We start from the raw sequence: 24,440 nt of genomic DNA, 5'->3' as shown, positions 1-24,440 counted from the left end.
TATTCTGACATTTTGAAATTGCAACATTATCATAACAGTACAAATGTTTAAAAGATTAGCAGCAAAGCAAGTTTATTTATATAGCGCATTTCATACACAAGGTAACGAAATATCGAAAACGAAATAAAAGAAATATCATTTAAAAATGGAAATACTCTTAAAATGCATGAGAAACAAAGAGTTTTTAACCTGGATTTCAAAACATGCACATTTGGGGCTGACGTGACTTCAGTTGGCAACTTCTTCCATTTGTGTGCAGCGTAATAGCTAAATGCTGCTTCACCATTTTTTGCTTTGGACTCTGTGCTCCACGATTTGATCTGAGTCTGTCGATCTCAGAGCCCTACTGGCTTTATATTCCATTAGGATTTCTTTCATGTATTCAGGATCTAAACCATTTATAGACCAGTAGCAGAACTTTAAAAATCTATTCTAAAGCTGACTGGAAGCCAGTGTAAAGACTTTAGAATTGGAGTAATACGCTCTGACCTCTTTGTTCTGGTCAGAACCCGAGCTGCAGCATTCTGAATGAGCTGCAGCTGTTTAATGCTGTTTGGGGGGAGTCCAGTCCAGAAGACCATTACAATAGTCAAGTCCACTTGAGCTAAAAGCATGGAGGAGCTTCTCCTGGTGTGCTTGACACATGCAAGCCTTCACTCTGGATATGTTCTTCAGATGGTAGAAGGCAGTTTTAGTCATTGATTTGATATGACTGTTGAAAGTCAGTTCGGAATCTATCAGAACACCAAGGTTTCGGACTTGGTCTTTGGTTTTTGAAGAGAGTGACTCCAGGTATTTACTAACAGCAATCCTCTTTTCTTTATTGCCAAAAACAATGATCTCAGTTTTATTGTGGTTTAATTGAAGAAGATTTTGGCTCATCCAGTTATTTATCTGTTTGAGACGGTGACACAACACCTCAATTGAACTTTAGTCATCTGGAGACACTGCTAGACATAACTGTGTGTCATCTGCCTAGCTATGATAGTCAAAATGTAAGTTCGCAAGAATTCGACCCAAGGGTAGCATATACAGGCTGAAGAGGAGGGGTCCAAGAATTGACCCTTGAGGGACCTCATAGGTCATTGCCATTCGATGAGATTGAACACTTCCAATGGTTACAAAATAACTCATTTATGATTAGAGAGATTATGATTTATTTCTTTAAAAAATATATATATTTTTTCCCTCAAAAATATGGGTTTTAGTGTTTTGTTGAAGGAACAACTTTGGGGGGGGAGCATATTTCCCCCTCTTAACATTTTTCCCTTGGCATTCAGATTTTTCTCGTGAAAATTATTTTTTTATTAATATATTACAATTTTATTGTCATATTCCAACTTTTTTCTCTATACGTTTTGGCATTTAATCCATTTGCAAACTGTGTTTCAGGTCACTGAAGAGAAAATTCAATCCAAAAAAATCATTTTTTTTGAATTTTTTTTTTGCTTTTGTTAACTTGGTTTCTGGATCAGTCCAAAGGCGAGCCCACCATCAGCATCGCTTTAATTGTTCCTTTTTTGCCAATGACTTTCTCCAAGCTTTTGATTGGCTAAAACGGCCCCTGGGCTTCCAGCACCATCTGTTTCTTTGACGTCCTGCTATTCCTTTTTTATGATTTTCTTTTTTTATTTGGTGCAATTGGAAATTATTTTGGGACTGAAGTGGGAGAATATTTTTAGTGGTGTGAAGGACCTCAAGGAATCTTCCGGAAAATTAATCTCCTTTTTTGGAGGCTTTAACAGGCTCGAAAAACGCTCAAAAATTTTACTAAGCATGTTTTGTGGTTAAAATAAATGTATTTTAGGGGTCCTGAACGCAACTCAGTCGCACCTGCTGGAAAATTTTACCAAAAGTTTCGCCCTGACACCAGTTTCATCAATCAAGACAAAATTAGTCGGACATGTCTATCGTAAGAGGGCACAAAAGAAAGTCTCAAGGACACGTGCAAAACTGAACAGGAAGACGGCCATTTTGGTTTGAAGCAGCCATTTTGACGAACTAAATGAGCCCCAATTGTGAAGCTTTTTGCCGACGACGTCCGATGTGGCTGAAGGATGTAGTCAACATTTGAGGATCATTTTCACGATTCGCCATGAAAAATGGACTGTGACAAAACATTTATTGTAATTATTATTATATTTTTTTTTTTTGCATGTGGGCGGTCTGTGTTCTCCATTAGTGGTAAATTTGAAAACTTTCTATCAATGTGAATGGCAAGCGGCTGTGTTTACACGAGGTGCTCTCCGTCTAACATTTTGACGTGAGATATGTTTTTTTTTTTTTCAGGACTTTTTAAAGATTGCATCTGTGTCAACCTGGAGGCTACATCGAAACAGACTCACAAATCCAATAAAGCTCACCTGGCTTCATCCCGATGCCCTTGCTAGTGTACGGTAACATATTCACTTTCCTCTTCCATAATTCAGCACTATACTGTGGTCGGCGAACGCTAAAAGGCTCTCCGTGTGCAGACAGATGATTGCGACAAAGAGCAACGGTTGTGCTTGACCTAGCGAGTCTATTTAAAGACTTCTAGAAGTGTACTTTTTTTTTTTTTTTTTTTAAGGGAAAACATCAAGATAGGTTACACCGTGAGAGCAGGAGTTGTTTTTGTGAACGTTGCTGAATTTAAGGGAAATAAATCGTCAAAACCATTGCTCGAGTGAAATCAATCGTAGCATTGTTGAAATGTCGTCAAAAAACAGCCATTTATTTCTGGGGAGAAAATACAGCTTGTTTTGTTTTTCTAGATTGTGTGTATCTTTAGCTTTCTCTCAAGTGATTGAATGTGAATGCGCTGCCCAGCCCCCCAGCAAAAGGTGGGTCTCTGGCAGATAACAGCTCCCCCCCTACAGGAGGGTCTTCCGGGTAAAGGTGGCCCGCCGTCGGCCTCCGCCGAGCCTGGAGCTCGTCACGCATCCAGATGAGCGCCAACCGGCAGCCTATCACACACTCCAAACAAAGGAGGCCACATTCCTGGCGTTTTCCCACACGAGCGCGCATCCTGGAGCAGGGGAAGAGCGGGACGCCGGGGGCCGGTGGGGGGTCCGATGGGGATCCACTGGGAATGAGACTTCCTCTGCCGAGCGGCTTGTCGACTCGGTTTGTGCCCCCCCCCCTCAAAAAAAAATCCTCATAATCCTTTGAATCCGTCTCCTGCTTGATCTGGAATCTCGGTTTTCGGTGTGAGGATGCTCACTCAGGAAGATGAAGGAAAAATATTTTAATGGCTCTCTGCAGTACAGTCACCCTTGCTATTTACACTGTGTAGGGGTCGAGCCCTGCCACGAAAAGCAAAATCCACAAGTAACTGACACCCCCCCCCCCCCCAAAAAAAGGGTTATAATTGTCTAAAGATGCCACAAAATGGTGGCAGATAACTTCTTTTTTGTCGAAATGAAACTCCTCAACTCATTTCAATGTAGTCACCTTGATGCCAACATTATTTCTTTAGCCTGAGCACAAGAAGAGCAAAATGTGAGTTTTTCCAGCGCAATTACGATCCCCAAAAAGCTGTGAAGAGGGGAATTCTCAAAATGCCGAACTGCGAATATGTGACAAGGTATGCACTTTTCAGCCATTTATCGAACCGTAAAACACAAAAACAAAATGAGCACACGCACGCAGGGGCTGATGTCGGCCGCAGCTCACGGCCAGAGACTCGCGCGCAGATGCGCCGACATCACACGCCCCCACCAGCAGGGCCCGCCTCTTAAAAGCACATTTCTGATAGGCAGACACTACAATACGTAATGTTGTCCATGCATTATGGGCTTGCACAATTTGGGGTATGTTGAAATTCATGTTTCCAATGTGCTGGAAAGGTTTCATGTATTTGAAGTGGGTGGGAGGCGTAAAACTCCGTTTTGATGTCCTCGCCATTTGCAGATTTTCACTGACTCCGAGTCTTGAATGATAAGCTGAGATTTACCGTGTAGATCACGGGTGTCAAACTCAAGGCCCGCGGGCCAGTTCCGGCCCGCCACGTCACTTTATGTGGCCCGCGAAAGCAAATCACGTGTGTCAACTTCCATTATTCTTGCTAAAATCTGTTCCAAATTTTTGTATAAGATTCATATGTAATAAATAGTAATGAACTATTGTAAGCATGTTTGAACAATAGTTATGTAATAATATGATGAGGCGATTAAACATTGATATGGTTTTACAATCATAATGGCCCTCTGAGGAAAACCGTATCTACAATGTGGCCGGCGATAAAAATGAGTTTGAGACCCCTGGTGTAGATGTTCAGGTACCATTTGTGCGAATATGTCACAAGGGGCTTTGGAGGTCAGTAGCAGCAGGCGAGCGCATGTGGGGGGTGGGGGTGGGGTGGTTGATGATGTAAGCCAGCTGCGAGAGAGCCGAGCAGCTCGAAGAGTGTCCTCGTGCCTTATATGGGAATTTTATCTGCTCCACTCCGGGTGCACTCCCAAAACATTGTTCTAGTGACCACAAGAGCTGTTATGAGTTGAACAGGCTCATCGTTTGCTTCCCAGCATCAATAAGTGTGTTAAATGTGCAGCTGGGTGATAGATGCAAGAGGAGATTCTTTTTTTATTTTTTATTTTATTTTATTTTTTATTTTTTTTACACTGGGAGGAGACAACGAGTACGGGAATGGGAGGGAAAACAGCTGGAAGGGGTGGGAGACCCAGGTGGGCTCCGTCCGGTCATTAGAGACAATATGGCTCCCATGAGACCTCAATTGCACACTTCCAAACTGTATGTTTAGTCGTACGAACCTTGTGGAATGGGATGAGTGGTGGAGGCACATCCTGTCACCACTGGATGGCGCTGTGGAAAGTAACACCACGAATCTCTTAAGATCTGACCTTGCGGGGTCGAGTGACTCCCCCCAAAAAATGCCCCCCAGCTCACTAATGCGGGCACACGCCAAGGCCGCTACATTGCTAGCATGACTTACAGTATTCATGATGGTGTCTTGCCAAATGTTACTGGTTTGATGTTGCATTTTCTGGAATGTACAACCAATGAAAAAGATAAGAGATGTGATCAACTTACCTGACGAGCTGGTGAGAAAAGCGATGTCGGCGGCAGCGGTTTTTCAAGCCGTCCGCGTATTGGACATCTCCGTTGCATAAGTTTAGCCTTTTTTTTGTCTCAGTATCTGTCCACTTCCTTCTTTTTAACTTTTGCTGCTAAGCGGGGTGAAAAAAAAAAATCAGGCAAAATAAAAAAATTTGGGGCACCCCGTATTCCTTTTGTGACCTTTGCTTTCGTTTTCAGTCATGACAGTATGTCGTCTAACATTTCTTTAACCAAGAAAACGAGTCACTGTATTTTGTATTTTTTTTAATATACTTGCTTCAACAATATGACATTTTATTTCATGTTTAACATTATATGTGCTGTTGTTTTATTTGATTTATTATTTATGTATTTTTTTATGATTATTATTATTTTTTTATTTCACCAGGACACACTCGGTGTTCAATCTCACTGAGGTTTTCCTGGCTAAATAAAGGTTAAATGAAAAGAAAGTATTTCTTTCGACTTACTTTTATAGTCATTTGCTTTGCATTACATTTGATGTGATGGTGTCTCTTCTATTGAAATCTTAAGCTCCGATTATAAGTGAGTATAAATACACACTCAATTTGAGGCATCTTCTTTATGCCTTTGTATGCAAACGCACCGCTAACAAGGTGAGGCTCGCTCGGCGTTAGAAACGAGACGCCACCGGAGATCCCTTGACGAGCGTGAGCCGAGTCTCAGGCGATCGGAACGATCGAGTCGGGGCCCTTGAGCTCTTTGTGCCTCATCAGCGGGCCTCACATCACCTCCGCCGTGACTCAGACAGCAGACAGGCGAAGGCGAAGGAAGACGAGCGAGAGACTCCGAGGATGCCGGCGGCCTTCAAGGAGGGGGTGGTCAGACGGACCGGGAATGAGTCAGGCGTCCTCCTACGTGTCGCTCGATTCAATCGAAGCAAAACACGAGATCTAGGTTGCTTTGTGTTTAACCGCATTCACACAAGCTGGAAAAGCCGCTGTTTTTCGGACGATGCCGTTCGACATAAACGGCACCGGCGCTGAATGGAGAATATTCCGGAATATGTCGCAGCCCTAACGGAAGCCCCTTTCACGTTACCTGCAAAAGCTGGCTTTTTCTCGTCTTTTTCTATTCCTCATCAACGGCGCCGACGCAATACGGAGGAACAAAAGTAACCTGGCGATATTCCAGGTCATGCGGTCATATGAGCGCCGTAACGGAAGCCCCTCTTACATTGTCAGCAAACGCTGGCATTTTCCGGCGGTAGTTTCAGAGACGCAACACGAGTGCCTTTCACATTGTTTCTTTTTTGGTATTCTGCAGAAACGGCAGTGACGCGGACCTGGGCCCTGAAATTGACCTGGCACATATTCCAGTTTGGGAGGCGGATGCACTGTGCCTGTACAAGCTGCCATTTTCCCATCAACAACAAGGAAATGGGGGAACGATGACGATCGGGTGCTGGAAAGCTTTAACAGAGGCGGCACGCAGCATTTGTGAACGTGTGAGCGTGTTCCAGCGAGAGCTGGATGTGGCGCTAAAAAGTCCCGCCCCTTTTGTGTTGAAAGCACTTTTCATTTTCTGGGTCCACCATTTTAGCAAGATCACATTGAAGAGTTGTGGGCGCTTGTTGTAAACGGGGGACGTAAGTGTTAAGTTCATCGACGACCCCTTCTCCTGCCCTCCAGATGCAAACCAGATCCTGGCACTGACGTCATCAAGTTATCAGGCCGTGTATCTGTGTGAAAGCTCACAAAGTTGCGGAGATATCTCGCTTCGCTGGGTTCTGTCTGAAAGAGCGAATGCGGATCAATGGGACAGGTCTCCTGTTGCGGTTTTGATTTGCCAGTTTTAGGTTATGTGTGTGACAGAAGATGTAACAGAGGCAGCGCAAGTCCCGTGCCTACGGGAATGCCGGAAACGCAGGACAGAAGTGTGAAACTTCACCTGCCCTGTTATGTTGAAAGCAATTGTCGCAAAAGCGGATAAATACTAGGCCTTCTGTTACATTTGTGATTTGCTAACTTTGTGGGATCTCGAGTGTAAAAAGGCTGGAGCCGCACCAGATGCAGGACGATGCTTTTGTGCGAAGCAGCGCCGTGCTGCTGTGTGGAAGTTTTTGCAGGATCCCAGTGTGAAAGAGCTTTTAGTTTTAGGTTAACCCGGGCGCACGACCGCGTGAGCGGGGTGTGGCCTCACGAGAAGCGCTGACATCATGCGGCGTGTACTTCCTTTTCAGGAGACGCAGGAGGGGGGGGAGGGGGGTATGACGGGCGAGGCCGCACACGCGTGAGTCACGCACGATGTGACGTCAACATCGGCGAAACCGCGCCAACATTTTCATTTGTTCTTTTTTCAGAGCTTCCCTGAACTTTCGCCATCGGGGAAAAAGCCACAAGATAAGAGTCTGTGATACGCATTCCTCTTCCACAGCCTTTGGGCCTTTTCTTTTTTTTCCTCCCGCTAAGCCAGCCAGCTGTTCCAGCCGGCGCGAACGAACACACTGGATGTTTTTGTGCTGATCCGACAGCGCCCGAGCAGGGCGGGAAGACAGCTGTACTCGCGTGGCCCACGGCGGCCCGTCATTAGTGCCAGCCATCGCTCCCTTGTTCCGCACGGTCCCCGAACGCCGCACCCCGTACGACAGCCGCTGACCTGATTTCTGACTCTCCTTCCGCCTGACCGCTCTGCTGGCACTCTGAGGTCCCCGCGATTCCGGAAAAAAACGTTGGCGGTTGCTCATCGGTCGAGCAGATTTGTCGTGGTCGTAACATTTGAGAATACACGGCTGGACGTGACAAGCATGCTAACGTTTGCTAATGCTGTTCCTTTGCCTTCGCACCATAGTCTCCACTTTGCTGCAGCGCTCCCTTTTCTTGCTCTATTTCGGTAGACTCCACATCTGTGCCGGAGCGCAGAAGCCGGCGTATCTTGATTTCCGTGCAAGCGCAAGGCCCGCTGCGCACGTTTGCCAATTTGGTCGTTAATCTTCGTCAACTGCGAGCCCGCGAAACTATTTGAGACTCATTTGTGATTAAGGGCCGCACAAACAAACTCCACTCGACGATGGAGGGATGCAATTGACGTGGCCGTTTTCCGCCTTCGGAAGAAGCATCAAGAGCGCATGGCGTGATTCTTTTGAATGCCAAGTCAAAATCAAATAGAAGAGTAACAGGTTGGAGGAACAGGCTGAACTGCCGGAATCCGAGCGCGAGCACAGCTGAGAAGAACGCGAATCTCAAATCTCAGCTCGATAAATACATCAAAGCGAGTTGACGACATTCTGCCGGTACGCACGGTGCCGATTGCGCATCAAATGGAGCGAGGCGTAATTAATGTTGCGCCGGTGAGAGGATGCAGTGTGCGGCCTGGCTAACAAGCTCCCACTCAGCCCACTGGAGGCGGGCAGGAGGGCGGCAGTGGGAGTGCGAGTGGAGCGACTGCGAGCGAGGCTGTTAGAGCAACGAGCTTGGATCTGGCCATTTCTGGGTGTGTGTGTGTGTGTGTGTGTGTGTGCGCAATGCGTGTCCTTTTGTGTGTGCTGTACTGGGATGTGGAAATTGAATGGAGCCTTTCACTTGGGCTGCTCTTCTCCCCCCCCCGGGGGCGGTTGCCATGGTTATTCTGGAATCCTGCCGCTAATGGGTGGGAGTTTGTGTCGCTCTGACAACCTGGCCTGTCAAGGCTGGAATATGTGTGTGTTTGTGTGTGTGCGTGTGTTATTGTGTACAGCAGGTGTGCTTGGGTGGACACGGGAGGTCATAAAAGTATATACTGTAAATGTGCGGGTGCGTATGTTAGAGAGAAGTGAAACTGTCGCCTGCTGCACTGGTTGGGTGCCAGGTGCTGATGCACAACTTTATTTTCCAACATTTTCCTTCATTTGTCAGTGAATAATGCATTCGTGTTGACGACACAATGAAGCTAACGCAGGCGGCTGGCATTTATGACGGTGAACTTTGGCCTTAGCTGTCAACTAGTTCATAGACTCCGTAATTATAGCTCATCGTATGTGAGGGAAGTTTATTTTTCGGGCGTCTGTTCAGAGCAAAAACCAAAAATGTGAGACTTGAGATTCCCCAATATTCGCTCACTCGCGCCCCCTGACAACAGTTTCACCGATCGACACAAAATTCCTCGGACACGTCTATCGTAAGAGGACACGCAAGTTGTGTCAATCTAAATGCAATCGTGTTCGCTGTGCGGGTGAGCCTGAACGGGGATCGTTGCAACTTTATTTCAACTTTTGTCTCATAAAATCAACTTTTCTTTCCTTATATTTGGAATTGTTCTCACGGCACTCAAATTGTTATTCTTCCAAAATAATACAAGCTCACGCAACTTAATTCTTGGAAAAACTTTCATAATGAAGACTTTGCCCAAGCAAAACTGTAGTCTTGAAAAATCACAACTGCTTTCTTCATAATATTTCAACATGTCCCCCTGTAATCTCACAACTTGACTACTGTAGTTTCTTCCTGTACGCGTGATACTTTCGATGCGGCACAGAGCGCGTTGCGTATCCGCGATGCGACGGGATCACGCCGCTCGCTTTCCTGCCAGCGTTGTTCTCGAGGGGCTCGGGCCTGTGATCGTCACGCAGATGCCTTGGCTGCCGTTTCTCTTCTGGAGGACTAATCCATACGCTGCGCCGAGCCCCTTTGGATTTAAAGGAACTCTGCTTGGCTATGTACTCCTCTTCCATTCCAGTTATTATGTGCGGCTGGAAAACGCACTGGGGGAAAGTGTTTCTTTTGTAGCGCGTCCAAAGTGCATAAGAATACAAAGCAAAAGGCAATATTGTGCGCGACACCGTCTGTCAGCGCTCGTTCTGGACGAGGCGGCGAGGGGTAGGAATTATATCATTTGTCGGGAAACCCGCGGCTGTCAACTTTGATGCGTTTTGTGCCGAGAACTCGGCGGGCGCTTCAGATATCCCCCCCCCCCTTGAAAAGGCAGCGACCAGAGGCTGGCTCCGACCAGAAGGACCCCGGAGAGGCAAAGTGATTCCAAACCATTATCAAATAATTCAGAGAACACTTCCAAATCGTCGCTGGCCCGAAAGGCACATGATCAGTCAATCAAAAACAGCGCTACTATAAAAACATCTCGCTGAAAACTTGAGTGATGCACAAATATTTCCTTTGTAGGACGCTTTCAACTGTAGTTGACCTCTTAATAGCAGCTGCTGGATAAATCCGAAAATTGGAATATCCACACCGATATCAACGCACAGTGAATCGTCGTTCATCGTTTTGGAAACAGATTCGGAAGCAATTGTTTTTATTTGTTTGTACACTTTCGTCACGAGGGTCGGAGGCGTGCTGGAGCCTTTGGGAAGCAAATCTCAATTTGTGTAGTACCACGTCGTGCCACAACACGGCGGGCAGCACTGAGCTCTGCCGGAGGCCGTCCAGCGTGTAATTAAGAGCAAGAAGAAGAGGCAGAGAGGATGCCCGACTTCTCTCTCCAGTCGTAGTCGCGCAGAGCGCGGAGAATGAGCCAGCGGCTTTGTCGCATGCTCCGTGTGTGTGAAAACATCTGCTATTGGAGGGTTTGAAATGACCGTGATAAAAATGGCATTAGGCTACGAGACTTTTGTGAAATGAATTGAGTTGGTTTGGTTGAACACGCTGGTGTTTAAATACACTCGAATGTTTAATTCCCATTTTTTTCCCCTTCCGTGTTAGTTTAACATGATCCTGCGTTTTCGTTTTTTTCAAGTCTCTGCACTTGGTGGAGGGGCGGAGCCTCTGGCACACACCTGCTTGACATCATGATTAGTTAGGTTCTCAAGCGGCAGATAGATGAAGACGAGCCGCCAGAATATTGTTACTCCTTATTATTGGGCCACTTCACTTGTTTTTACATTTATCACGTAAGTAACTTCGGTTCTTCTATCTCTTGCACTATTTTCTTTTTTTCGTATCTTCCTTTTACGGCTGAGTTTTTTTTTTTGCTTGTTGTTATGGCTGCGCTTCCATGATATTTTCATTCTGTATTTTTGTCCTTTTTCGGCAACTAGCGCCCATCGCAATCTGCCGTCCGTCTCGTTTATTTGGTTTATTTTGCTCGTTGTATTTTCGCATCAGCCTCTTCCTGACATCGGTTTTCGTTTGTGTACATTTATTTTGCTCTCTTGTTCCAACAAAACCATTTGCTCAAATTGTGTTCGACTCTGCTTTGGGGTTCAGAGTTCTGTACGCTTGATCGTGAAAAAACTTCATCTGGAAATAGAAATTAGGCTCCTATTTGGATTGTTTGGTCCCTCGAAGTGATGTTATATGATCGTCTTCCATTTCTTGACGGCGAGCGAGTGAGAGCAGGTGCTGACGAACACTAACAATTGTGTTTTTAATAAGTTGAAGTGTTTTAGAATATGTACAACCTGCGTTTAAAGTGTGTTGAAGGGGTAAAATTGGAAAAAAAAAAATGTTATGGTCTCTCTTTGCAGGTGTCGCAGGTGGTAATTCTTTGGGCGGCAATCCGCCAGAGCATGCATATTGCAGTTTTTAGTCATTCAATGTGGATCGTTTTCACGACTGTGAACATTTTCATTTTTCACTTTTTAAGCGAAACCCCCCCCCCCCCACCCCCAAAAAGTTTCCCCTTCTTAATTTGGGATGTTATCGATCATCCTATCCCAAGGGAATTATTATTATTTCTACTTTTTTTGTGGAGTTGTAGCATTCGATTTTTCTCGCCGGACACTTCAGCAAAGTTGAGCAGCAGCCGTGGCATTCCCTCATCAAAATTCTTGACACCCCCGAAGCAAGCCACTTTTTTTGTTTCTTTTAGACCCCCCCCCCCCCCTTTTTTTTTTTTTTTTTTTTTTTTTCTTCTTCTTCGGCATGTTTTCTCCCCTCAGCCCCTTCCCAACTCCTGCCAAGATTTCCACTCTGCATCCCAGACAGCCTCAGCCTTGACTCAAGGCCACCCCATTCTCTCAGCGGCCAACTATTTCACCGACCGCAGTTTAAACTTCACCGCGCCGCCTCTCGGCCCGCCAGAACGCGGGCGGCACCGCCCGGGGGTCTTTTTGGGAAACCGCGGTATGAGAGGAGAGAGGGGGGCCAATCCGACATCCGAAGCCCTCAAAAGACGCAGGAGGCGTTCGTCACGGCAGTTTTAAACGCTTGTCGGCATCCGTTGGAGGTGTGACTTATTGGGCGGCCAACAGATGAAAAATGAGACAAGATATCGGTCAACATGCTCATCCAAGACCATTGGCTGTTTAAAAAAAATTAAATAATAATAAATCTGACATATTGCACCGCAGAAACTTTGAAATGCGGAATTCAAAAGGAAGCTTTTTGGTGGAAGTTCACAAATAATTTGGGGACGCGGCACTTTGGCCGCTCATCATCATTAAGACGAGATGCAAGTCTGAAGCGTTTTATTGAAAAAGAGACAAATACAGTTGTCACGCAATCCACTCATTACTCATTGGGCTCACTTTTCGTGGCTGCGGCGCGTGGTGCAACTGCGCAGAGGTCGTCAGTTCGCGGACCGGCAAATGCGCTGCGCTGACGTCTGCGCGGCTGTAGGCGTGGTCACGGCCCACTTCGCTCTTGTCCAATCGAAGCGGATCGTCTCATTCCCTTGAAATGTTGCGCACGACAAGTCTTTGACATGGCAGAAGAAGAAGAAACTGATCACAAAGTACGTTTATACAGAACGGCGAGCAGGAAGGAGATCAGATCTGAGCCGCGAAGTGGGCAATTGGAGACCCCCCCCCCCCCCCCCCGCAACCCCCCCCCCCCCCCCCCCCCCCCCCCAACCCTCACAGATCAGCTCATAAATCCAACTGACTGAAAATGCATCGAACCAGTCAAGTTCACTTCAGTCTTATGGACTGTGGAATTTATTTATTTTTTTCCACTTGAGGAAACCTTTCTGAAGTTTAGGTCCCGCCCCTCACCGCATAAATCCGACGGGATTGACATTTCCTCACACCAGTCCATCTGAATACCAGTTCTGGACTGTGGATTTTAACCAGATGAGCGTGCTGCTATTGACCTTTAAGCAGGTCACACCTGTCACTTGAAATTTCTCCTTCCAGCCAGCCGAGTTTTCCAGATGGCGACCTGCTTAATAGGACAGAATTGACCCCAAATTCAAAGTTTAATATCTCACGCCATAAATCTGATTGACTTGAAATTTCTCATCTCCTTGTAGTTGACTGTAGTCTGTCTTGATAATTCAAAATGGAGGAAATTTCTTTCGTCACATTCAAACAAGTTGATTTGCTGACATTCTTGCACTGCGCCCGATTTCCGCTTGTAAACAAAGGTTGGTGAAAGTCGCGTGTGTGCCACTTTTCGCTGACACGGGAAGATTTGTGTGGCTGAAGGGAAATACATTTGTGTGTGTGTCTGTGTGTGTTTTGTTCTTTTGAGCAGCGAGGGTCCACACTAAGCACCCTGGGGTCTTGTTACGCTCCCCTATGTCTGCTCCGGGGGCCGTGCTAACGAGTCCTCCCGTTGCAGAAGCTCCTCCGGCTGCAGGGCTCGGCCGATGGACACACTGAGGAGGGTCGGCGATCGCGCTGAATAATTGATGCGCCCAGTTCACTCAGGAACACCGAGAGTTTGTCACACAAACACCTTCTCTCGCACCGATTGTGAGGGCAAATATGCCAAGATTGTGGTCTGTGGCTGAAAAGCGAAATATTGTGGACTCCACTCGAACACGACATTTTGCAAAAGACTTATTATTATTGTTGGATAACAGTAATAAGAGGTCGTTCTGATCAACGGGATATTTCAAAAATGCTCCTGATAATTTTGCCAGATAGGAGCAGCGAGATTAGGCTAAACCCAAATTTAAGAAGCTTAACAGCTGTCATCCTTCAATTTAGATTGACTTGAAATTTCTCACACCAGCCCAGTTGAATACCGTCACTGCTCCGTGAACTTTGTCCAGATGGGGATTTGGAATTTCGTCAGATAGGGGAGTTCTTGGAGGTGTAACTTCCAGAATCCGTCGATGAAAGTGTACAATTTGGTGCTGGCGGGAGGTCGACGAGTCTCGTTCGAGTTTTATTGCTCTGCAACCGGAAGTATTTTACACAAATTCTTTTCTTACCTCCTATAAAACTTGGCCCATTCCCAAAAGTGCAAATATGAAACTTTACACGAGAATCCAAATAATGAGTGAAATCACTCCGACGACGCAACCAAACAAGCTCATGTATTATTAGCCTGCTAGCGTACGCGCAATTCGAATTGTGTGCCAGAAAATATGTCGATAAAAACTGTTTTATAACGGCTTATTAAAAAAAAAAAAAACTTTAGCTCCTAGGTGTTCTCCATAAAGGTTCCACCGCCGTCAAACTGATTTAAGGAAGCGCCTCATTAATGAGGCCCGCAGAGACGGGAAGCTGCAGCTGCAGAACACTATTGACCGGCCGCCATAGATTTGCTTTTATTGATAGGAGGAACCAGCACCAACACACAACGGCTGTAAAGTAGCATCATATAAAAAAAATGGAGCTGTTACAAAGATGATCATAATGTGCAGGTTTAAAAAAAAAAAAATATATATATATATATATATATTGTGTCTAAGGAACTGGTAAGTCTGACGCATTGCAATTTGACACCACAAAAAAAAAAAAGAAAAAAAAAAGCTGTTCATCTCTGATTTGCTGAAAGGAAACATTTCATCCCGTTGGAAAGAATGGAAACCGTTACCATCGTGCAAACTTGACTGTAAAGGAATTGTTTGATGTTGTCGGCATGTCATGTTTTTGGGAACACATTGTTTTGATAACCCAAAAGTTGAGCCAATGCTAGCTCTTGGCCTAAACACAAAATGCGACATGTAACTTGACTTTTCTTCTTCTCGATGCAAGCACGATGTAACTTCAGAAGAAAGAGGAAACTAGTTGTGACTTTTTTTTTTTTTGCCAAGTTATCAAAATGGCTATTGCATATAATTGACAATAAAAGAATAGTTTTTGCTGAACTCACTCTTACTTAAATACATTTCACACTTTTTTTTGACTAACTTAAAGGAGTTGAGTCAGTACTTTTCCTTTTACCAGTCCCCCCCACAAGTAACTGTACTTCTACTTAAGTACAGAGTGCGAGTATTTTTGCCACCTTTTTGTAATGTGTTGCACAAAAGCCAGCTGTACCTAATGGAGTGACCCGTGAAGGTTCCCAATGTATGGCTTCACTTTCCGACTTCTTGCAAAAAAACAACAAAAAACCTTGTGGAATGCCCTCCTGCAGAGCGAAGACCTTCGCGCTGGATGTGTGTTGGTGGGAGCGTTTGGGCTGGAAGAGGAACGCCCGTTCGCTCCAATGAAAAAGAGAATAGGAGGCAAAGGAAATATCCTCGGTCAGACGGGGAAAAGTAGGCCCTGAACTTGAAACTTTAAAAAAAATATTGTTTTATTTTTTTTACGTTCCCACCGACCGCGGTGCTGTCCGATTCCGGAGCGTTTCAGCGGCATCCGGTGATGCTCGGCGTTGCCCAACCTTTTGTGAAGGAGACGACCGCTAAGTTAGCCCGTCGCGTTAGCTGGCGAGCGGCTAGCTGCCGGGTGCTTGTCGCCTGCGGAGCAGATTTCTGCTTCTTGTCTTTGTTCCGTGGGCCTGAACAACGTTTCGTGGGCGTCGTCTGTGACCGCGTTGATGCATTTGAGACCATCTGTTTGTGATATTTGACAAGAAGAAGCAATGATTTACGATGTAGACTGAAATGTTAGCTTCTCGAGCTGGCGAGCCGCCATATGTTTGTCACGTGCGGAACAGGTTTCCATCTCCTGTCTTTTTTTCATTCCCGTTGGCTTGTTCAGTACGGAAGCAAAATCAAAAAGTTTAGTATTGCGTTATGATGGGATAAGTTGCATGTTTTAACGTGAACATTTTCATTTTTATCACACGATAAATTCCCATTTTGTGATAAACTGGACTTTCAGTTTCCGACCTTCATTTTAAATACTTTTTTTTTTTTTTTTTACAGTATTACCGTAGAAGAGCAGCAGAGTTGCGTAGCTGGTAAGATTAGATTTCGACTCAAAAAGAAGACGCAAGTTCTTTCCTCAAGGGGCTCCGCCAGTGACCTGAACACAAAGGAATTGCCTTGTTTCTTTGGCCCAATGCAAAATCAAACTTATCACATTATAATGTGATACTGTTTTTTTTTTTTTTTTTTTTTTTTCTGATGTGGCAGCAATACGCTTCCTTAATTGGGACGCGAAGTGCGAGAGGGTATTGCACAATTGTTTGTGCTTTTTTTGTGGATTGTCTGTGACCAGTGTGGTACATCTATTTTCTTCTCTTTGACACGAGACGCCCCGATTTAAAAATGTAGACCGTCTTGGTTTCAATAGGTTTTATGGACACGGGGGGGCTGAGCCCCCAGCAAGGTCATACCCGGAAAGCATATTGTCGACTGGGGTGTGCTGACCGAACCCTAAAATAGGCGTAGCGACGCCACTGCGGACTGCTATGTTAGCGGCTCTCATTTACAGCCGACTGGCTAGCTGCCATACGCACGTCACAAGAAGTCGGTTTCCATGTCGCATCTTGTTTCCATCTCTGTCGGTTTGATCTTCGCCGGAGATGGTATCAACCATCTTTTTGCGCACAGAGGACTTTGATTCGGATCTTTTGAGAGCAGTGCGGCGCACGTAAAAGCTCGGATCGAAGTCCGCAGATGACAGAACGCGCTCGTGTTTCTATTCGCACTCTAATTAGAAGAGCATGTCCCGAGGAACATCTCGCAAAGCCTGTGACTCATTCGCTGACAACCCAAATGTGAGAGCCGCAACAGCGGTGAGTTGTTGTTTTTTTTTTTGTTTTTTTTTTCTTGTGGTGAATACGAAGCGCGAGCATTCCTCCCCGGGCTTCGCATTAGGCCGGATGCCATGCACCTTCGCCCACACGCCTCCCACCACCCGGCGCCCATGTATACACAGTCAATATATAGAGAGGGCCCAAGCTGCAAACATGCAGATAAAGACTCATCTCATTGATGTCGCAGCAGCTCGCCGCTTGAAAAAGGAAACGTCTCTGACAAATCAGATTAACCAATATGAATACGAAGCGTCAGATATTACACGCACATGTACAGATACAAGCGTGCGCGGCCGTAACACCTGTTGCTATTTGGAATGTGCCTTTCAGCAAAAAAAAAAAACACTGTCACGACATCACAGCCTCCAGGAGACATGTTTATGATTCAAAGGAAACCTGCGAACGCCACAGGATTGATTATATTTCATCAGCAACTTCTTTTTGTTTGTTACTTGACAGACTTATGCAAGAGAACAATTTGTCATTTCCATTTGGACGAGTGAGTACTACTGCAAATTTTGTGACACTTTTAGGGCCCATTAAAACGAGTGCTGGTATCGAAATACAAAATAAAATAAAAAATAAATAATTAAAAACACAAAGTCGTCTGTCTCTATCCATGTGAGCAGTCGTGAGCGTGCCCCCTCGCCTAAAGTCAGCCGGTATCACCCGAGGTAGGCATCTGTCATTGGAGGCGTGCCACCCGAGAATGGTCAAGTGGTCTGCGGAATTCTGAGCACCGCTCTAGTTTGCGCGCTCAAGCTTTGGTTCGAACAAACCCTCACGTGACGTTCGCGTCGGTGAAATGTGCCGATACAACACCCGCTGCCAAAATCGGTCAAGTCGAAGCAAATACATCTTTGTTTTCGACAGCGCTCGCCCTAATGAGGGTGACCGTCAGCTGGAGCAAATCCCAGCCGATTTGTGGCGAAAGGCGGACCCGCCTTGAACAGGTCAGCCAATCCCAGGGCAAATAAAGACAAACAATCGTACACACCGAATGGACAATTTTGAACGTGCAAGATTAGGGAATGTGGGACGACAAAACCCACACGAGCACCGTCTGTTACGACTTCGATCAGGAATATTATTGCTGCTTTTGCTAAGAGATAAATATTGCATCAAACTCGAAGACAAAATTCAGGCCTACGCAAGGGTCGGGTCTCTAGACGAATGTGCAGTACGTCCAGTACGTGTAACAGCCTGTGAGCATTGAAACCCCCCCCCCCCCCGTCTGTCTTCTGCTTTTTATCAGGGCGAAAAAGGCTTTTAAAGGCGCTGGCAATGACGAGCTCGGCCTGCGTTGGCTTGCCTCGCACTTTTTAGCCTCCCTTCGAAAGCCTCCGCCAGCCCTCCGCCCCGTTTCGCCAGCGCCGCAAATGAGATCTCCCTTTCCCGGCCTGGTTCTTCTCACTCTCTTTGTCTTTTGCCATTTTCTTGCTGCCAGACCTCCACTTTACACAAGCCCTCTTCCTCCTCCTCTTCCTGCTTCTTCCCTTCCTCCCTCCTCGCGCCTTGGCAACGGGTCTCCCGGAAAGGTGGAAAGCCTTTCTGTGGTGAAAAACCCAGTGCGGCATCACAGGGGCCAGGCTGGCGACACGTTCGAGTACACGCGGCCAAAAGAGGCTTTCGAGGACATGATCGGGAAAAGGGAGAAAAGGGTAAAGGGGGGCGGGGTTCGGTCCACAACAAAACAAGCGGCGTTGTCGTGAGCGCACGAACGTGTCCGACTCGCCAGCGACGAGGGGGAGATGGCGCAGCGGTTACATTCAGCCAGATCCCACAGGGGGGATCATCAGGAACATCTGGGGCCGGGGTGGACAGGGCAGCTTTTGTTTGCAGGCCTGACACCTCACCCACATTCTCTCCATGCAAGCCAGGAAGGAAGGAGGAATGGCTTCAGGGCGGTGGTGGCGTTTGTACTTCGTACCAAGGCAGACGATGTAGCACCGATGCAGCTTGTCATGTGTCAGAAAGTAGACAGGAGCAACTTGGTAGATGACAAGTCACTTGGGGGGGGGGGGGGGACAGTACATGTTTTAAAGTTTCCAACATGGAACATATCGCGCTCCGGCCACATGTCTACTTCATTAACAAATACACTGCAGCTCAGCCTCTGGCTAACGATCGTCGCGGCTAACGATATGCTTTTGGCAGGACGCAAAAGGTTTGACTCGGCATCACACCGACCTGAATTTCATGATACGGCATGAAAAATGAGCTCAACCCTAACTAGACTGTCATTGCACCACATTTAAAAGGAACGAGAGGAGCCGCTTTGATTGGCGGCAAATAAAGTCGGTTGCAAGCGTGCCCACTCTCAGCGCTGATCGACGAAATTTCCAACACCGGTCTAACGCGCCCTGGGTCCCGCCGTACCAGATTTACGCCGGTCATAACACTAGGGTCCTTCAAGTCCGCATGCTGTTGAAGGTCCCGAGCCCAGATTGGAACGCGGGACCACTTTACTGTGAAGCTGACGAGCTAACAACTGCCGTGAAGGAATCAATAAATTAAAAATTAGGGTTGGGAATCGCTGGCATGAGGCCGATTCAATATATATCTAAATACACAGGTAGCGATTCGATTCAAAAAGGATATCTTTACGGGCGGAATGATTCGATACGATTCGATTCGGTATGGGAACGATACGAGTCTCGATTCGATTTGCTGCAGAAAAAATGTGCTAATCATAAAGAACCTTGACTTGACTTAACCCAATTCTATAAAAGGACATTTGTCTAACCCGATTCTCAAACGCATACAAGACCACCTAACCCTGAGCAAAAAAAAATACAAATAATAATGGCTAGCTTCGTTCAACAGGCGATTGCTTCGGGACATACCTGACTGTGTGTCTTCTTGCTAGTTTCATTTTAGGGTCGCGCAGTACGAACGTAGAAGTGGACTGCGAGGACTCGAGAAGAAGCCTTAGTTTGCTGAGTTACAGCCCAAGGAAATTGCCCAGATGAACCTACCTTTGCCCCGGTGTCGACGGCGGACTTGAAATAAGGTTTGTAGCGTGACGTTGCATTCAGTGTTTAATTCAGTGTTTTGCTATCGCCGTGACCACGAAAGTAGTTTAACTACGGAAAAGCTATTTGATGTTGAAATAGTGACGCTACGGAGAAATGCTGTTCCACTCGTAGTGTCGCTCGTATCCAGCACTGCTGCGTTGGCTTGTAAACATAACGTTACCTCCGGAGCACAGCGCGAGACCTCTCGCGCATGTTTTACCAGATGAAAACCACAAAGCCTCAGGCAACCGATTCCTAGCCTCGCGAGGTGGCATCGATTTTTACCTACTAAAAAAATGCAGATTAATCAGGATTTAAAATATGCGGATTATCCGGATTTTCAAATCCAAGATACATGCTATTTTTGGCTTTGAAAATGTATATCCGGACTTGTGGTCACCGCGGCTTTTGTCAACAGTGGGGACCACGCAGTGGGAAAGGCGCCGCTGGACCTTCGCATGGCCTGGTGTCAGAAATGAGCCTCGGGCGTGTCTGAGTCTCCGCGCCAGTGATGACGAGTGCCAGCGCAACCCCTAGCCAGCCGCTCGCCGGCACGCGTTGCCGGCGACGAATGCGAGCTCTGCATCTCCTTCACACGCTTTTTGACTCCAGAGTTGAACCGGAGAGAAAGCGAGCGCCCGAAAAGGCTTTTCTGCCTGAGTGAAATGGAAAAAGAGATTTGGACGGTGAATGAAGTGAAAGTCAAAAAAATGAGTGGGAGAGAGGGAGAGCTAATGAGGCCGGTGACTGGCTTTACACCTCATCTCGGTGGAAACTAATTGGGAGAGAGCTGCGGGCCCTTCGTTTGAGCACTCTGCTGGGTAAATGTAGTGCAACCGACTATGAAGGGTAAATCAATGTATTACCTCTGCCTACACCTTGCTTTTTTTTTTTTTTTTTCCCCCCTCGTCACTCTTCCCCCTGCAATAAGCTACCAGCTAATAAAAATTCAATTGACTTGCTCCGCGCTCGTGGGCATAGCGCTATCGACCCGAGTAGCACCGCCGAGAAAGTTCTGCTAGTTAGAAATACCGAACTGTCAAACACGGCAACTCTGCTAAAAAGTGTTGTTTCGACTTTCGACTGCATGTTGCAGGTTGTGTGACTGCACTTCCTCAGTGGCGTAAGCACGCTTTATCTTGAAAACGGCAGTACGGAACACAGCAGAACCTCGCGCGGCCCAGAAGTTGGAGAGCAACGTTTTCCGGGAAAAATACGACCTCTAAAATGGCAGAAAAAGCGTTTGAACCGCCGTCGTGCGGAACCTTCACAAATGTTCAGCAAAACTAAGCACTGTTGATTTATTAGCGCCACACTGAAGAGTAAATAAATCCAATTCTTATGAGGAAAAGAACATTTAATGTTGAAAAAAATATATATAATCCTGTTTATAGGGGAAAATATTAATGTTAATATTATTAGTATATTATTAATAATCTTAATATTTAGCTAAAAAAAAGTATTCAAGGGAAAGTTGTATGGAAAATCTTTTGCAAAAGCTAAAAACAATCAAAGGTGGCCTGTGATCGCAAACGTGATTGCTGTGCTTAGAGACGACACAGATGCAATTGTCCTTTCTTTGCATCGTCAGCACGATAGCGTTTACGTGACGGTATCAGCATTATGTAATATAGCTTAAATATGAGCATTCAGACTAAGGTTACGTGTGTAAGAAGCATTAATGAAATAGATCAAGTATAATAAAGTACCAAGAAAGAGAATATCATAAATACGACAAAACGCAGTAATGCAGAAGACGTACAAGCGCTTGCGTGTTTCCTCCCACGGCGGTTTGCTCCACGGTGGGAGAAAAGGCAAACAAAAGTGGACCGCTACCCCCTGCGGAGAGCCCACGGCGGGCTGGAGAAGGAAGCCAGAATTTGGGAGCTCTGAGGTGGGATTTATCCGCACCCTCGGGCTCCGGGATGACGTCGTCGGCCTTCACGGCTTACATAAGAGAGGGGTCGGGTCGGGTCGGGTCGAGAGGCAAAAAGGAAGCGCCCGACCCTCCCACGATGCAGCGACCAAACAAAAAGTTAATGTTTACATATTATGTTTATTGTCTCATTGCGCGACTCAAAGGATCCCGATCTGCTCCGTTTCGCCCCAAATGCCCCCCCCCGAGCTCCTCCTCGTACTCTCTTGGCGACGGCGCCTCGCCGCTCGGCCTCCTGGGAAAAAGCTGCGGATAAGTGATTCAATTACACGGGGCGTTATCGGTACGCCGCTGATGATGATGATGATGTGATGACTGCGCCGCCGCTGCTCCTTCGCGGCTGCCTCACCTGCGTTCTTGCACTTAAACGTTGCTCACTTTGTGGGGCTTTTGTCCGCTCATGCAAATTTGTCAAGTGTGAGTCAGTCAATGGACGAGGAGATGTTTTCCCGGCGGTCCCGCGTGCAATTTGCCAAGCAGAACCTGTATTCACATTCATTTAGTCGTCTATCACGCACAAAAAGGGAGAATTCAAGATTGTCTCACTATATATACAGTATGTTAAAATAATAATCCAAGTAGCGCAAAGATATGATTGAAGTGTTATGAAAGCAATGGCCCATACTTGTGTCTGTTATCTTGCAGGGTTTAGGAGGATGATGTAAGAGGATGGCGCGTACCTTCTGTAATTCTGGCAGGGGGAAAGCTTCCATCATGACTCAATAGGTAAGACGTGGAAATCACCAAACATCAAGCGCAGTTTTTGTGTAGATCTGACTGTTCTGAAGCTACCAGGCCACTTCCTGGCCCATGAAGACAAGTATAGCTGCGTGACATTTTTATTGTTTTTTGTTTTTTTTTGTTTTTCGATGAGCTAGCAGGCTACTTCCTGGTTCACGGAGAATGATTTAAGGCAATAGGACAACGTTTCGACGGGGTGACTAATCAGAGACAACAATGACTCGCTCGCGTTCTATTGTTTACTGCATGCGATATCAAAATTGCTGTTTGTATATTACAGCCGAATCAACTGTCACAATGGAATTCTCAACATTGTCACCATCAACTCTTTGCTTTGCAGGCGAGCGGCGACGCCTCAGCACGCCAACACGGGAGGCGACCCACGCACACGCACGCACACACCCAAAATCCAAATGCATCCCCTCTCACGGGACAAGTGAGGTGCTCTTTAAAGTGCTGCCATGATGGGTCTGCCCTATCTAGCCAGTGCAGACCCACAGATGCCCTCCCCGGGGGGGGGGGCGGGCTGGAGGGGAGCGGGGCAGCGGGCCTGGAGCCTCATCTGCTCTGCCCAGAATACAAATGGGTCACAAACACACACACACACACACGCTGACCATGAACAAGAAGGGGTTCTGCCAGCTGAATTCCTCCATTAGCCATGATGGGAAGGGCCATCTGGTGTCAGTGTGCTGAAGCAAGCGTGTGTGTGACGACGCACACATTGACACAACGCGTAGACACACACTCACGCACGACTGGATTTTGTACTCGCTCAAAGAGACCCGAGTCACTATCAAGAAGTATTTATTAGGGCCACATTGAAAACAGATTTATTTGAGAACAAAGTTGTGAATAAAAGGTGTTTTTGAGGAATATAAGTGGCAGGCATGATGTCAGGAAAACTCATATTATCATGCCAAAATAGAGAGAGGTCTTATTCTAATGAGGGCGGAAAAGCTCACTTTTGACAAAAACTATTTGATGGAGAAAGCAGTCATTTTTTCACAAAGAAAATAATAATGCGAGGGGGGGAAAAAAATTCTGACAAAAAACTTCTAATATTAAGAATACAAAATTTGGAATACATTTTTTACAAGAATAAAGTGATTTTATCTTTGTAGGCAAAGGTAAGAAACGAATAAGAAAAATGTCTTTTTTTTCCAGAGGGAAAAGGCTTTTTTTGTAAAGGATATACTGTGATGTGAGAAAAGGCATATTTTGTGACAAAAGTCCCAAGATTATGAGAAGAAAGTCGAAACCCAACAAGAAAAGAGGGATTTTATTTTGAGGAAAAAGTAAGTGATTTTTTTCCCCCCCAAGAAAAATGATGCAGAACTGATGTTGGAATTAAAAGTTTTGATATTATGGCCAAAATTCATGTCATATTTTTTCTAGAATTAAGCAATATTTTTGGCAAGAAAAATGGTTATATTGGGAAAAAAATAGCCATAATCTCACAAGAAGTGCCTCAAGGTATATTTGTATATATATAAAAAAGTTGCAATCACAGAGAAAAAAAATGCACTTTTCTTCCCCAGCATTTAGTCATTTATTTTCAGAAAAAAAAATCAATGTTACGTGAAATAATTCATATATTTTGAGAAAAAAATGTGAGATCATACAAAATGATCTGTATTATTTGTATGTGAGATCATACAAAATGACTAATTCTTATTTTCAAAAGAAATGTGTATTGTTCGAAGAAAAAAAATCCCATTTTCGTAAGTCCATTGTGACATTTCCCACAAGCGACTGTCAAATGTTGAGTCCATTTGCACGTGCATATTAGTGAGTGCTTTTATTTTTTATGAAGGTTCCAAAGGAAGCCATAATGTAAACCCCATAAAAGTGCACAACAGACAGCATTTTGGATGGGAGTCCATTCACAAGCAGCGCGAGCCAATGCAAACG

At 45.8% G+C, this 24,440-nt stretch overlaps 1 long non-coding RNA gene across 1 annotated transcript; it reads left to right on the top strand.

Moving 5' to 3' along the window:
• Positions 1-10,762: 10,762 nt before the first annotated feature.
• LOC133487131 (uncharacterized) lies at positions 10,763-24,016 on the top strand. Its single transcript, XR_009791214.1, has 4 exons — positions 10,763-10,900; positions 19,702-19,845; positions 22,431-22,511; positions 22,867-24,016. It is a non-coding gene; the product is annotated as an uncharacterized LOC133487131 (long non-coding RNA).
• The last annotated feature ends 424 nt before the right edge of the window (positions 24,017-24,440 follow it).

This window comes from Phyllopteryx taeniolatus, chromosome 12 (genome assembly GCF_024500385.1).
Source record: "Phyllopteryx taeniolatus isolate TA_2022b chromosome 12, UOR_Ptae_1.2, whole genome shotgun sequence".
Lineage (NCBI taxonomy): Eukaryota > Metazoa > Chordata > Actinopteri > Syngnathiformes > Syngnathidae > Phyllopteryx > Phyllopteryx taeniolatus.
Note: the sequence above shows the minus strand (reverse complement) of the source record. Positions and strands in the feature narration are given on the sequence as shown.